Here is a 14,999-nt window from a genome sequence, read left to right as displayed (position 1 = left end):
AGCAGGGAACAGATTATCCAACAAGTTCTTGGATTGTATTGGAGACAATTTTTTATTTCAGAAAGTGGAGAAAGCAACTAGGGGAGACACTGTTCTAGATTTGATTTTGACAAATAGGGAGGAAATGGTTGAGAATTTGAAAGTGGAAGGCAGCTTGGGTGAAAGTGATCATGAAATGAGAGAGTTCATGATTCTAAGGAATGGTAGGAGGGAAAACATTAGAATAAAGAAAATGGATTTAAAGAAGGCAGACTTTACCAAACTCAGGAAGATAGTAAGTAAAATCCCATGGGAAGCAAGTCTGAGGGGAAAACAGTTTAAAAGAGCTGGCAGTTTTTCAAAGAGACGTTATTAAGGGCACAAGAAGAAACTATCCCACTGCATAGGAAAGGATAGGAAGTATGGCAAGAGACCATGCTGGCTTAACCACGAGATCTTCAATGACCTGAAACTCAAAAAAGAACCATAAAAGAGGTGGAAACTAAGTCAAATTACAAAGAATGAATATACAAAAAAACAAGCAGGTAGGGACAAAATTAGAAAGGCCAAGACACAACATGAGATTAAAGTAGCTAATGCCGTCAAGGGTAACAAGAAAACATTTTACAAATATATTAGAAGTGTAAGCAGAGTCAGGATAAGCTCTACCCTGACATCTGGTGGTGAATTATGGTGAGGGTTGAAAAGAACTTCAGGGGCTGATCTTGTTTGCATAGGCACACCTACCCACCTAGCCTGGGACAACAACAACTGAAAGTGGTTCCTTTGGCTGGTTCCTGGGATCCCTAGTTTCTCTGTTATTGGGGCAGAAAGAATAAAGTGTTGTTACCAGATTCGGTGAATCAAGGCCAGTGGAACTGTTGTATGACAGAGAGACTCACCAGTAATTAAGTAGCACTTGCTAGACAAGGGGCATGGGTTACAAAACCCAGTGAATGGAGAGAGGATGGGGGCAGGTATTTGTACCTGATGGTATGGGCCCCCTTTGAGGGCTTGAAATACCAATTGCACCACTGCTTCTCTCCACTGTTGAATGTCAGAGCTAACTTTGATTCCATTAGGAGTCTAGTTACAGGCTGCTGAGCTGAATTCACTTTGGGCCAATGGTGCACCAGCCCTGGGGCTCCCCTACTATGAGCTGAAATCACTAAGAGCTGAAATCACAAAAGAGCTAAAGTTATTAAGAGCTGAGATCACTGACTTCTGTGTTAAATGGGGGGGGGGGGGGCTGAAGCTATATTGCTAAGTGGCTGGTGGAGCAAGTTTGCGGGGACGGCTGGAGGAGCAGCGAGCGGCGCGGAGCCTTGCGGGGACGGAAGGAACGGTGAGTGGAGCTGTTTGCGGGACGGCTGGAGCGGCTCACAGGTCGGTGAGAGGAGCCATTTGCGGAGACGTCTGGAAGTGGCTCGGAGGTCGGTAAGTGGAGCAGCTCATAGAGCAGAGCAGTTTGTGGGACGGCAGGAAGTGGACTGGTTCGTGGTGAAGGCTGCGGCGGAACCCCACGGAGAGAAGGCCAGCCAGCCTCGGATCACATAAGGTGCCCCTTAACACCCTGCGTGCCCCCCCTTTACTCTGGGGCTGCACTGACCAGGGACAGACACTTTGAGGGTTGTTGGACTTTTGGGACTCTGGGTGATTTTTGGGTTGCTGGATTCAAGAACCAAAGGGAAAGGACACAGCCCAATTTTCTGGGGTGGGTCTTTTGCTCCTGGTTTGTGTTATGAATCCTGTTTGTGGTGTTTTTCCAATTTAATGCTGATGTTGTTTACCTCATGTTATTAAACATTTTCTGCTACACTCAGACTCTGTGCTTGCAAGAGGGGAAGTATGGCCTCTTAGAGGCACCCAGGGGGTGGTATATAATTGTCCCAGGTCACTGGGTGGAGGCTCGAGCCGGTTTTGCATTGCGTTATTGAAACGGAACCCCTAGATACAGAACCCGGCCCTTGTTGCTGCCACCTTAGATGGGCAGAAGGGTTACAGAAGCAAGAGGAAGACCAAGGACAGGGTAGGCCAATTATTCAATGAGGAGGAAAGAGAATAACAGAAAATGTGGAAATGGCAGAAGTGCTAAATGACTTTTGTGTTTCAGTTTTCACCAAAAAGGTTGATGGTGACTGGATGTCTAACATAGTGAATGTCAGTGAAAATGAGGTAGGATCTGAAGCTAAAATAGGAAACGAACAAGTTAAAAATTACTGAGACAAGTTAGATGTTTTCAAGTCAGCAGTGCCTGATGAAATACTTCCTAGAATACTCAAGGAGCTGACTGAAGAGATACCAGAACCATTGGTGATTATTTTTGAAAACTCATGGAAGACAGGAGAGATTCCAGAGGACTGGAAGATGGCAAATATAGTGCCATAAAAAGGGGAATAAGGAAAAGCGAGGGAATTACAGACCAGTCAGTTTAACTTCAATACCTGGAAAGATAAAAGAACAAATAATCAAGCAATCAATTTGCAAACACCTAGAAGATAATAAAGTGATAAGTAACAGTCAACATGGATTTGTCAAGAACCGATCAAGTCAGACCAACCTAACAGCTTTCTTTGACAGGGTAACAAGCCTCGTGGATGGGGGTAAGCAGTAGATATGATTTATCTTGACTTTAGTAAGGCATTTAATACTGTCTTTCATGAACTTCTCATAAACAAATTAGGGAAATATAGCCTAGATCAGGGGTTCCCAAACTTGGTTCGCGGCTTGTTCAGGGTAAGCCCCTGGTGGGCCGTGAGATGCTTTGTTTACCTGAGTGTCCGCAGGTATGGCGGCTCGCAGCCAGGGCCGCCCGGGGGGGAGGGGGCAAGTGGGGCAATTTGCCCTAGGCCTCGCAGGGTCCCCAATGAGAATATAGTATTCTATAGTATTGCAACATTTTTTTATGGAAGGGGCCCCCGAAATTGCTTTGCCCCAGGCCCCCTGAATCCTCTGGGCGGCCCTGCTCGCAGCTCCCAGTGGCCGTGGTTCGCCGTTCCTGGCCAATGGCAGCTGCGGGAAGCGGCGCGGGCCAGGCCACCGCTTCCCACAGCTCCCATTGGCCGGGAACAGTGAACCGCGGCCACTGGGAGCTGCGAGCAGCTGTACCTGCGGACACTCAGGTAAACAAAGTGTCTCGCGGTCCGCCAGGGGCTTACCCTGAACAAGCCGCGAACCAAGTTTGGGAACCCCTGGCCTAGATGGAGCTACCATTAAGTGGGTGCATACCTGGTTGGAAAACTGTTCCCAGAGAGTAGTTATCAGTGTTCACACTCAAGCTGGAAGGGCATATAAAGTGGGGTCCCTCAGGGATTAGTCCTGGGTCCGGTTCTGCTCAATATCGTCATCTATGATTTAGATGATATGGCATAGAGAGAACACTTATACAGTTTTCACACAATACCAGACTCAGAGGGGTTGCAAGAGCTTTGGAGGCTAGGATTAAAATTCAAAATGATCTGGACAAACTGGAGAAATGGACTGTAGTAAATATGATTAAATTTAAGAAGGACAAATGCAAAGTACTCCACTTAAGAAGGAACAATCAATTGCACATATAGAAAATGGGAAATGGATGCCTAGGAAAGGGGGTTATAGTGGATCACAAGCTAAATATGAGTCAACAGTGTAACACTGTTGCAAAAAAAGCAAACATAATTCTGGGATGTATTAGCAGGAGTATTGTAAGCAAGACATGACAAGTAAATCTTCCACTCTACTCCGCACTGATTAGGCCTCAACTGGAGTATTGTGTCCAGTTCTGGATGCCACATTTCAGGAAAGATGTGGAGAAATTGGAGAAAGTCCAGAGAAGAGCAATAAAAATGATTCAAGGTCTAGAAAACATGACCTATGAGGAAAGATTGGAAAAAAATTGGGTTTGTTTAGTTAGGAGAAGAAAAGACTGAGAAGGGACACGATAACAGTTTTCAAGTACATAAAAGTCTGTTACAAGAAGGAGGGTGAAAAACTGTTCTCGTTAGCCTCTCAGGATTGGACGAAAAACAATGAGCTTAAATTGCAGCAAGAGAGGTTTAAGTTGGACATTAGGAAAAACTTCCTCACTGTTCCGGTAGTTAAGCACTGGAACAAATTGCCTAAGAATATTGTGGAATCTCTGTCATTAGAGGTTTTTAAGAATAGGCTAGACAATCACTTGTCAAGGGTGGACTAATTATTGCTTAGTCCTGCCATGAGTGCAGGGGACTTGTAAGGTCTGAGGCCTTTATCTTTAGTAAAAGCTGCAGCCAGAGTGAAAAACAGCAGCCGCGAGCTAAGATGCAGAGAGTCACATCCTCATATTCCATCTAAATTGCATCAAAACAATATAATATTGGACTCTTAAGAAGTACCCACCATCACCAGGTAAAGAAACGGATATTAAGATGTTTAAAGAAAACTGTTTGATAGCATTCTGTCTGGCAAGAAACCACCTATGAACAGTTGTGATTGTGAAATTTATACTTCTATTGTTTTGCCTTTATGGTGCCTACTTCTCTATTGTTTATCTGTATGGTCTCTGTCTGATTCTTTAATTGTTTCTGTCTGTTGTATAACTAATTTTGCAAGATTTAAATCGGGGGAGGGCAAACTACAGCCTGGATGCCGGATCCGGCCCATCAGGGCTTTCAATCCGGCCCACGGGATTGCCAGCCCCGTGGCGCAGCAGCAATATTGAGCACTTTCACCTTCCACTGAAACCAACTAGATGACCTCCTGAGGTCTCTTTGGACTCTATTATTTTATGATTCCATGATTCAATAGCAGTTGGACCTGCTCAGAATCATGCCCCTTTGACAAAAATGCAAAGTGTGAAATCCTTAAAAATGCAAGTTTTGCCATTGACTTCAGTGAGGCCAGGATTTCACCCAAAGTTGAAGACTGTTTTTTTCCCCTACAAATTAAAGCATAGGAATGAAAACATTTGTAGAGTATTCTGATATTAGAATACTGGATGTCCTTGAAGTCTTGGAAGAGGGGGAACTTTCTATTAGAAGTTCTATAATGAGGACTTTGATCCACTTTTTCATTTCTGAAGAACTTTTATATCCCAGCAAAACCTTCTTTAATTGTGCCCTTCTCTGACTCACTTATCTACAAGAACAACTACTGTATATTCAGTGTCGTTGTGAGATAAGAATCAAATTATGACATCTCTCTTAAAAACAAAAGGAAATATGCATTTTCAACATAAGTGAATGCTATTTCCAGATAGTAAATTACTGAAGCACAGAGAGGAGTTATTTTTTCATTATGTTATCTAGTTACAATATTTACCCCTGCATAATGTACGTTATCCTTTTTCAATTATTATTAAATTGACTATGATGATACTAACGCTTTTTTGTTAGCACAACCTGGTAAAAAGAAGAACTTGCCTGCTGCTGAGGAAGGGGATGACGTTGATGGAAACGTAGACCCTTATTCTACCCATTCTTATGTACGTGCTTAACTTTACACTCTACTAATTTTGTTGACTTCAGTGGGAATATTTATATGCTTAGTGTTAGGCATGTGCTTAAATGTTTGCAGGATCAAGTCCTTATTGGCTGCCTCTTTACTGAATAATTATATGAATATATTACTATTATATTTTATGGCTATCTCCACATATATAAAATATGGAATTGTATATGGGATGATAGATAATTGTTCGCTTCTGAAAGTGAAGCTTTATAGGACATAATGCAGTAATGGATACTTGAATGTGAAATGTTTAGAAATACTAAGGATTTATTTTATTGCACCTTCATCCCAAGTGTTACTATGAACCCCCCACTCCCAATTATAGTTGCATGAATTTTTTTGGCAGATAGAAATTCACTGAAAAATGCATTTTAGTGGGCACTGAAACAATGTGTGAATTTGCCATGAATTTTCCAAATAGTTTCAGCAGAGTTTTTTTCAGGAGTGAAGTGCCATTCACAAAACAGTCAGAGTAGGCAGTGACTCCTTTATGAGCTTTATCCCAATAGTTAGGGCACTCACCTGGAATATCAGTAACTTGCATCTAGTTCCCTTTCTGCAGTGAAGGGATTTGAACTTGGGGTCTCTCCTATTACAGGTGAAAATCCCTAGCCACTGAGCTACAGTATAGGTAGGGTTGAAAAGATTGAGTTTTTATCAGTAAACATCTATTTCATCCCCCCCACACATACACACAAATTGATGTAAAAATATTCTCAGAGATAATAATTGAACCTTACTGATAGGCAAAGTAAAAAAAAATGCTGCATGAGAACTTGGGAGAGTTTGATTTAAGGCTATTTATTTTGTACACCTCTACCTCGATATAACGTTGTCCTCGGGAGCCAAAAAATCTTACCGCGTTATAGGTGAAACTGCGTTATACTGAACTTGCTTTGATCCACCAGAGTGCACAGCCCCCCCCGCCCCGAGCACTGCTTTAACGTGTTATATCCAAATTCGTGTTATATCAGGTCACATTATATCGAGGTAGAGGTGTATATTTTGCCATGTGATGTTGACAATTTGTGTTTTAACAGTAAAAAACTTTCACTTTTTAAATCTCAGTATTTACTGTCATTAAATAGTTGTCTGATCCCCTTCCCCAGCCCACAACTTCTTCCAACTGTGAACATTTAAATAAATAAAAAATTTAAAAATACTTAACAATAAACATTGATATTATCCATCAAAATTATTTAAAAAAATTGAATTCTGCCAAGCCAAGGCACAGTCTACTGTGGGTCTTTCTCAGTCTCTCCATTTGAAGCTATTCCACTGGGTATAAATAGTTAAATAGTCATTGGAGCAGGGACATGAACTTGCATCAGCTATGTTCTAGGTGAGTGCTCTAACCACGGGGATATGGAGTCATTCTTACTTACACTCTCAGGCCCTCTGATTATTTATTTACTCATTAAAAGTATAACCGTGTCAATAAGAGAGACTGAGAATGATCCACCCCAGACTACCCTATAACCAGGGCCGGTGCTTCCACTAGGTGACCCTATGCGGTCGCCTTGGGCGGCAGGATTTGGGGGGCGGCATTTTGCCATCCTCAGCGGAAATTCGCTGGCGGGGGGTCCTTCCATACAGGTCTTTGGTGGAAATTCAGTGGTGGGTCCTCCACTCGCTCCGGGTCCCGCCGCCGAAGTGCCCCGAAGACACGGAGTGGAAGGACCCCCGCCTCCGAATGCTCAGAGGAGGAGCGCTGCCTCCTAGGGCAGCAAAAACCCTGGCACCACTCCTGCCAATAACCCATGCATTAGGGCATTCTTCTGCCATATGCGAGACCCACATAGCAAATCCCTGCTCCTAGTGACTAGTTCACCGAGTTCCATTCACAAGGGTGACCAGTTTACCTTCATGAGTACTTCCTCTGAAGTCAAGAGGACTGCTCACATGAGCAACTGCTCATCAATGTGAGATAGAGGTTCCCACTATTGGCTATGGTTGCTAGTGAACTTAGCTATGACTAGATTTGATTGTTCCTGGTGTAGGGAGAAGTTATTCTGATAGAAATTATACTAATTTTGTAATTTCTTTCTATAAAAATTTTCAGTTTTGTAATTTTAATTAAATGATAAAAAAAGATTGAAAATGTAGTTACACAAGCTAAAGCCCCAAAACTACAAAGATCTGTGCACATGCTTAATTGTGTGTATTGTGTGTGAGCAATTGATTTCAGTGGGAGTATACACAATATGTAAAGGTAAACAATTGTGTACGTGTTTGCAGGTTTGGGGCCTAAATTAGTAACCATCAAATCTTAGTTTTCAGAGTATAAATTATCACTTGTGGGAATGAGGATTGAATTCTTAAAGTCTCCCATTTTCAGTATTTTATATATGTGACATTTTCATCTTCTATATAGGAAGAGGTATTGGTTAGTGGTAGACTAAATGGACCAATCATTTGAGCAGTAGAGAAACTCCCTGGGTTTTTTTTAGAGTAAGTAATATTGGCTTGAGTTATATAAACACACCTCACATAGCTTAGAGATCTCCCAACTCAAGATAAAATGGTTTGATTTAAGGCTTGTTACCACTAGCATAAAATTAAGGTAGCTTTGGAAATAGTTTAACTAAACAGGTCAGATGTGCTTTATAACACAATTCGGGAAGGAATTTTCCTCCAGGGTAGATTGGCAGAGGCCCTGGAGATTTTTCGCCTTCCTCCGCAGCATGGGGCAGGGATCGCTAGCAGGAGGGTTCTCTGCCAATTGAAGTCACTAAGCCACAGGATTTGGGGACTTCAACAGCAGAGTCAAGAGAAGGGGTAGGGATGGCTTTGTGGCCTGCAGCATGCACGGGGTCAGACCAGATGATCATAATGGTCCCTTCTGACCTTAAAGTCTATGAGTCTATGAGTCTATAACAGATAGAGTAATGGGATAAGGTAAGATCCTATCCCATGATTCCTGACATTTCCTACTGATTTGCATTGCACTGTGAGATCATTCAAATAAACACAGATGCATTTGGTTGACTGTTTAAAACTTCAAACACAAACACCTGCAGTTATTTGAATGATTGCCTATTCATATAACTGCAGGTGCAGGTCAGCAATTATCCAGAAGTATGCATATTCAAGTATACAGAAGTTTAATCATTCAAGTGCATGCACCTGGAGGATATGCGTCTTTAGAGGAGTTCATATTCAGATGTATTAACTTGTATACTGTACTGTTTATTTGATTATAAAGAAATTGAATTTTCGCAGATGAAGCACAGGGGCATTGTACTGTTTCTGAAGTATAATTGTGCAGTTTTTTCTCACTTATGTAGATCCCTGAACTGTGTTTGGCAGAGTTTGACAGAATTTCATGCTCACTATACTTCTCAAGAACCATAAAGTGTGCAAATCACTGAATTTTTATTGAATGAAGCCTATTATTATTCAGATACAAGGATTTACATAATGGCTATATGCTTATTTTTCTTCCCTGAAGGTTCTCAAATGCATGATGTCATAAGGTTCCATCTTGTCAACCCTCCTGTTCAGTGTAAGCATCATATGGCCACTAATGGAGAGAGTGTGAGATGCTGTTTACTGCAGTATTCCCAACATTCAGATGAGACTCAAATTTACCTTATTTTTGTCAAATCTGGATGCTACATTCTAAATCTGTCAACACTGCTGATACTTCAGGTGTCAGCTGTGACACGCAGAACTTTTTCCATCTATGTCTGGCCAGAGAATGTGGTTCTGTGCCCTAACTAGCAATTTAAGATTTCTAACTCTCCTAGTCTGTAACAGCTTCATTTTGGTGTTTCATTTTGGGGATAAAATAAATTATTTCACTTTTACCTTTCCCTCTCTTTCCCCACTAGTAGGCCTTACAGAAATTTGAGAGTATATACCGGTAATAAAATCCTGGGATTATCACCTGCCTATGTAAACAACGAGGAGTCTGGTGGCGCCTTAAAGACTAATAGATTTATTTGGACATAAACTTTTGTGGGTAAAAACCCACTTCTTCAGATGCATGTGCCACTTCTTCAGTGCCTATGTGTCACTCTGAAGCCTAGAATGTCTGTTGAGTCAGTATGAAATGATGGGAACAACTAAAAGCATGATCAAGATCTCTTTTTGTTCAGAATATCACCTGGTTCAATCATCACTGGGATTCACAGTCTGTTGCCATCCAGTTTTTAATTTCTCAACCACTTGTACTTTACAAATTACAACTGTGCAGTGTGCAGCTACAGTAAGGAATACCATGCCAAGAGTCCTAGACCACTGTGATCAAGATCAATCAACCAATGATCACCCTTACTCTGCAGCTAATTTGTTATATGAGAGAGACTGCACAGATGCTGGATTACTTGGGCCAACTGCCACACCCATGTGACAGCATGGGCGTTCATCTACTAGTGAGAAAACAATTAATGGAGGCTGCTAGGAGTTCAGCACTTTCTGATCACTGTTTTAGGTATCTTAGCCAACATTTTTAGGTACCCATTTTTGTAGTCAACATTTCTGAAATACAAAGTTATCAATTATTATTTATATTACAATGACACGTGGAGGTCCCAGCCAAGATTAGGGACCCAATGTGTTAGGTTCTATACAAATGTATAGTAAAAGATCATTCCCGTCCCAATGAGTTTTCAATCTCACTAGACAAGACAGATAAAGATTGGGAGGGAAGATACAGAGAGACCGGTAAAGTGACTTTCAGATCCAGAAAGTCTATGGTGGAGTACCCAGGAATACAATATAGTTTTCTTGACTCCCAGACGAGAGCCCAATACAAAACAAGCATAAGTAGTACTTTGTTATTTTGTAAAGAAAGGCATTCTGAATTTTTTCTTGCAAGTTCATTATTTTGTATATTAATATACATATTTTGTGACAATATGGTTTGTATACCAATTACTTTGAGTAATTCTGTACAAGGCGGTGTGGACAAGTGCAGAGTCCTGCACTTAGGACGGAAGAATCCTATGCACTGCTACAGACTAGGGACCGAATGGATAGGTAGCAGTTCTGCAGAAAAGAACCTAGGGGTCACAGTGGACGAGAAGCTGGATATGAATCAACAGTGTGCTCTTGTTGCCAAGAAGGCTAACGGCATTTTGGGCTGTATAAGTAGGGGCATTGCCAGCAGATCAAGGAACGTGATTGTTCCCCTTTATTCGACATTGGTGAGGCCTCAGCTGGAGTACTGTGTCCAGTTTTGGGCCCCACACTACAAGAAGGATGTGGAAAAATTGGAAAGAGTCCAACAGAGGGCAACAAAAATGATTAGGGGGGTTCCAAAGAGGATGGAGCTTGGCTGTTCTCAGTGGTGGCAGATGACAGAACAAGGAGCAATGGTCTCAAGTTGCAATGGGGGAGGTCTAGGTTGGATATTAGGAAACACTATTTCACTAGCAGGGTGGTGAAGCACTGGAATGTGTTACCTAGGGAGGTGGTGGAATCGCCTTCCTTGGAGGTTTTTAAGGCCTGGCTTGACAAAGGCCTTGGGCTCTCTGGCTGGGATGATTTAGTTGGGAATTGGTCCTGCTTTGAGCAGGGGGTTGGACTAGATGACCTCCTGAGGTCCCTTCCTACCCTGATATTCTATGATATATTATTACAATCTAGCTGAAATTTGTGTGTAACTGTTCAGTTTTGTAGAGTTCTTTGAAAATATAATTGTAAACAGGAAATACTGGTACTCATTGAGTGGATGTGTTTCTAGTGGGGTCCCTTAGGGATTGGTTCTTGGCTCTATGCTATTTAACATTTTTATCAATGACCTTGGAGAAAACATAAAAACGTCACTGATAAAGTTTGCCAATGACAGAAAAATTGGAGGAGTGGTAAATAATGAAAAGGACAGGTCTCTGATACAGAGCAAGCTGGATCTCTTGGTAAACTGGGAGCAAGCAAACTATATGCATTTTAATACAGTTATATGTAAACATATGTCACAGTTCAGGGCAACTGCATTTATATTCCCTGTAAAGGTGTGAGACTCACCCCTGCAGCACCTCCCTGATGGTTGTCCAGGGAATTAGCTCACCAGCCATCAGAGCACCCTCTGCTGGTCATCATCCCACTTGCTGCTGGCCCTGTGTCCCTCCTGGACCCTAATGCCTCTTTATCTGGGGTGCTACCCCCTGGCAATACCCCCACACTCTGCTTCTGGGTCTCCCCTCTCTGGGGAACCCCCAACCCTCTAATCCCCACCTTGCCTCAGTCTGGGCTACTGCCAGTCATCATCAAGCCCCCGCTCCCTGTGGCAGACTGCAGTGTAAAAGCCACTCATCATAGGCAAGGGGGTTCAGACCTGCTGCCTTCCTCTGCCTCTCAGTACCTCTATGGGCCTTGGACCAGGCTCTGCAGCCTGGGGAGTTGCCAGCCTGGAGCTCCCCTGGCACTCCCCAGCCTTGCTTCACTTCCAGTACCCTTTCTGCAGGCAGCCAGGCCCTGCTGTCTCCCAGCCTGGAGAGAAACTCCTCTTGGGCCTCTGGCTTACAGCCTTTTTATACAGACCAGCTGTGGCCTGATTGGGGCATGGCCCAGCTGCAGCCACTTCCCCAGTCAGCCTAGCTTTTCCCCTGCCACAGCCCTCTCCCAGGGCTGTTTTAAGCCATTCAGGGCAGGAGCGCGGTAACCACCCCACTACATTCCCCTTAGTGGTTCAGCAAGGGCACCCACTCTCAGGCTTCTGGCTCCTTATCTATTGCCTTTTTTGGGTGGATACCTTCATCTCACTCCCTTCTGACCAGGGTATTTTCAGCCTGAACAGTTCCCTGCCTTTACTGTATTATTCCCAGCATGTTGCCAAGTCTGACAATATAACAAAGCTGCACTACCTTTCATAGCAAGCCCAAAACAAGCCGAATCCATTTCAGAGGCACTGCCCCCTACCAACAACCAAGCCCAAAACACAAGCCAAACCCATTTCAGAGGCACTGTCCCCTGCCAACATCCCCCCCTCTCCCCCAGAGCCCAATCATCATAGGCATAGTTTTTGACTTCTATATTTGGGGGGGTGGCTCCAGTCAACCAATGGGGCTGCGCATGGGGAGGGGGGCAAATTCTGTGCTGGCTCACAGGGGCACCATTTCAGATTTTTCAGGCACGGGGGCGGGGAGAGGGGGGCTTTAACCGTGATTCCAAGGGCTACTTAGGCAACTGAAAACTCTAAATTTTTTTGCAGATAATAACTTAGAAATTATCTCACAAGAGCACTGTATCTTATTCCTATATCAAGAAAGAAAAGTAAATAAATATTAGACTCACTCAGCTCTAGTATAACATGTTCTGACACCTTGTGGCAAGGCACTTAAGGGACACTGGTTAGGTTTAAAATTGTAATGTATATTTTTTCTCAGAAACTCTTACTAAAGTCAGAACACATAGGCGCTGACTTTTGTTTGTGCCGGTGTGTGTTTGGGGGGACACTCTGCCAATTTTGGGGGGAGGCTATTTTCAGCATATTTATACACTTCTTTCATATTCTAGTTATTGAATGTGTCTATCATTGGTATCGTTACTATTTTAATAATGATTAAATTGTTATGAACTACATAATTACATTTACATGAATTACAGTATATTAAAATCATTGCAATCACAAGCTGTCTTCACTAACGTCCCAATTTAAAGACATTATGTCTCACTGTAGCTTTCTGGATGAAACTGTCAGCAATCTTATTTACCTCTAGGTTCCCTGGTATTGTTTTGATGCACGTTAAGGATAGTTACGTTATTCAGTTGCGTCTGTCCCATTGATGACTGGAGATAATTTTTAGTCTTCAGAAGCTGAAGAATGAGTTCAGGATGATACAGACACATTGAGAAGGATTCTTATGAATTTGCAGAGTACTGCAAATGACTCCAATATCTCTTTCTTGATGGGTAACAGCTAATTTAGGCACCATCATTTTGTATGTATAGTTGGGATTATATTTTGCCATGTCCATTACTTTGCATGTAACACTGAATTTCATCTGCCATTTTGTTGCCAACTCACCCTGTTTTGTGAGATTCCTTTGTAACACTTTGCAGTCTCAGAGTAGCAGCTGTGTTAGTCTGTATCAACAAAAAGAACAGGAGTACTTGTGGCACCTTAGAGACTAACGAATTTATTTGAGCATAAGCTTTCGTGGGCTGTAGCCCACTTCATCGGATGCATAGAATGGAACATATAGTAAGGCAGGCCTGCACAACATACAGCCTGCGGGCCGCACGTGACCTGCGTGGGCTCACTGTACGTCCCGCAGGGGGGTGAATAGGTGGGCTCATTGTCAGGGCCGGCTCCAGGCACCAGCTGAGCAAGCAGGTGCTTGGGGCGCCCAAGGAGAAGGGGCAGCACGTCGGGCTCTTCAGCGGCAATTCGGCGGCAGGTCCCTCGGTCCCTCTCGGAGGGAAGGACCTGCCGCTGAATTGCCGCCGAAGAAGAAAGTGGCGCGGTGTGGTGCGGTGGAGCTGCCGCTGATCGCGATCGCAGCTTTCCCCCCCCCCTTCCCGCCGCTTGGGGCGGCAAAAACCCTGGAGCTGGCCCTGCTCACTGTGCAGCCCACGGGGTGTGTGTAGGCCAGCCAACGGCTGGCCGGTTGGCTGGCCGGCAGGTGGGCGAGGTGGTGAAGGGGCCAGTGACAGGGTGGAGAGTGAGGGTGAGCCAGCAGCAGGAGGCGGGGGAAGTGTCAGAAGGTAAGAGGCCAGGCAGGTGAGCTGGCGGCGGGGCACGGCGGGCTGAGGAGGCGAGCGCGGCGGGGGGGAGCCCATCAAAAATTCTCACAAATACTCATCGTCTTCCCTAAAAACCCAAAGGTAGGACAGTCTAGAAATGAACAGTTCAGGGATCCAATCCCACGGCCATATCGTTCTTCCCTGTTCCTCACCATCCCGCCTGCCCTGCCCTGCCCTGCCCCCAAGAATCCTAGCCACATCCCACCTGATCCAGGCCCCACCTCTTCCTCTGCAGAGCAGCCCTTGCCGCAGAGCCAGGACTCAGCAGAAGGGCAGTTTAAATAATTTACAGAGTCAATGTTAAAACATGACACAGGTCTTTGTGATCCCCCAGCTCTCCCCCAGTAACACCCAGAGGCCCCCGTCCGACTCAGCCAGACACCTGGTGTTTGGGACCAAGCCATTTTGGGGGTAGGAAGCCAGGAAAATGTTCAGAAAGGGAATGATGGATATTTGTGAAATATCTTAATTGCAAAACCCCTTTTCTGAAGGTTACCAAACCTCCCAGACAAATCCTACCTGGTCTAGGAGAGCTCAGGGGATCTGGTAATTTTTTGGAGAAGTTACATGGAAGTTAAAAATAGATCTTAGTTGTAAGTTAGGATCAGTCTGAACTATGGAGTGGCTACCACTGGCCCATTACATCCGGGTGAGCGAGCAGCATTGGGCCTGATCTGGTCTGGCTCCCATCCCCTCTCCAAGGGTTGCAGCTGTCTGGAGGTGCTGCCTTCCATGCCTTCCTCATTCACAGCTCATTCATTCAACAGGGCAATTGATTACAAAGTGGGGGGAAGATCTTATTCTACTTCTAGCAAAAAGACATTTTTCTTTTACCTTGATTATACTACCTCAGGGGCCTGCTA

At 43.9% G+C, this 14,999-nt stretch overlaps 1 pseudogene; it reads left to right on the top strand.

The window, feature by feature from the left end:
• The window catches only part of LOC135981199 (uncharacterized), a 97,107-nt pseudogene that overhangs the window by 5,422 nt on the left and 76,686 nt on the right, over positions 1 to 14,999 (top strand).

The sequence above is a fragment of the Chrysemys picta genome, chromosome 2, assembly GCF_011386835.1.
Source record: "Chrysemys picta bellii isolate R12L10 chromosome 2, ASM1138683v2, whole genome shotgun sequence".
In the NCBI taxonomy this organism is placed as follows: domain Eukaryota; kingdom Metazoa; phylum Chordata; order Testudines; family Emydidae; genus Chrysemys; species Chrysemys picta.
The sequence above is the reverse complement of the archived record's forward strand: the minus strand, read 5'-3'. Positions and strand labels throughout refer to the sequence as shown.